General features: G+C 44.9%; 1 pseudogene; it reads left to right on the top strand.

The window, feature by feature from the left end:
- Positions 1 to 957: 957 nt before the first annotated feature.
- Positions 958 to 1,053, top strand: LOC144150359 (U6 spliceosomal RNA; annotated as a pseudogene).
- Positions 1,054 to 1,311: the final 258 nt, after the last annotated feature.

Here is a 1,311-nt window from a genome sequence, read left to right on the forward strand (position 1 = left end):
TCCACCATAGCGGCGTTCTCTCTTTTAGGTTTTCCCATTAAAATCGTGTAGGCACGCAAATATGCTGCTTGACTAAAACAAATATCCTAAACTCTCAGCCTGTTTTTACATTGATCGCATATACCAGTTTCATATTGACGTGGCAAATAACACTTTTGCTAACTTTTGTGAACTCCCAAGGTATATGCGAGGTGAAACAGACTGGAAGAATGAAAAAAATAGCCTTTTTTGGTTTCGCAAGTTTCCGCTTCAAATCATTTTTTCCACGTTGCTGCCATGAACTGCACCATAAGTTAACGTTATATTCTTCTTGGGACTACATCCAGTGCGTGTGCATAATAGCTATCGTATTAAGTAATATGCAAAAGTTATGTCGCGCTCGTAATGTACCTTTATAAGGGAATACCCTCCCAGCTGTCTTTTTTTCTCAGAGAGTGACGTTCGCCTCCCCTTGGTGTACAAACCCACGATATTTTGCAAAAAAAAGTTGCCGAGCTTTACTCAACATCGCAAACGCTGCTGTTGACAGCAACGCTGCCTGGCGTTACCTAACTAGAAGGCTAAGTACGACGGAACCTCTCAAAACCAGCAGTTCGAATCCAGCAGGCGTGAAATTGAATTCTTTCTTTATCCTTTCCTCTAACCATCTACTGGAAGCAATTGGTACTTTTTAACTTGAACACGGCCGGGTGGAGGGGGGGGGGGCGGGGGCACCGCGAGGTTTGTCTGTACTTTGAAGCGGAAGCATTTTGCTGAACCTTGTCTCTTCATTTCCTACATTAGAAAAACCGCAGCCATGTATTGTCAAAGCCGTCAGTTGAAATGTCAATAGGACGATGCGAATCTGTCTTTTCACACCTTTCCACCTACCTCCCTTATCCGCGTCTGCACTTCGTGCAGTTGACTCATTATGTTCTAGCATTTGATTCCTTATATTCCACTCTGCGTCTTTCCATGGTACTTCAAAAGTACATATACTACAATTGGAACGATACTGAGTAGATTAGCAGGGCTCCTGCGCCAACGTCTCACCATGCCATTGTTGCTCGGTTTGGCGGCTTTCCATACAGCCTGGTGTGCCGTGGCTAACCTCTGCGGGTCCGAGATTGACAAAATGGGATTACGCTGCAGCATGGAGACAGCAACAAAAGTACAAATTATACGTAAACCGGAAATAAGGAGAAGGGAAAACGTACGGCACCGAATCCGGGAAGAGCATCGGCACACACCTCTTTCCGCGTATGTTCTGCGGCGTTGTAGGAATCTGGGCTGGAAGCTTGGCTTACAGACAATCGTAGAAAAAGAAATTGA

This window comes from Haemaphysalis longicornis, unplaced genomic scaffold (genome assembly GCF_048455015.1).
Source record: "Haemaphysalis longicornis isolate Haplotype H1 unplaced genomic scaffold, Haemaphysalis longicornis Haplotype H1 scaffold_8, whole genome shotgun sequence".
Lineage (NCBI taxonomy): Eukaryota > Metazoa > Arthropoda > Arachnida > Ixodida > Ixodidae > Haemaphysalis > Haemaphysalis longicornis.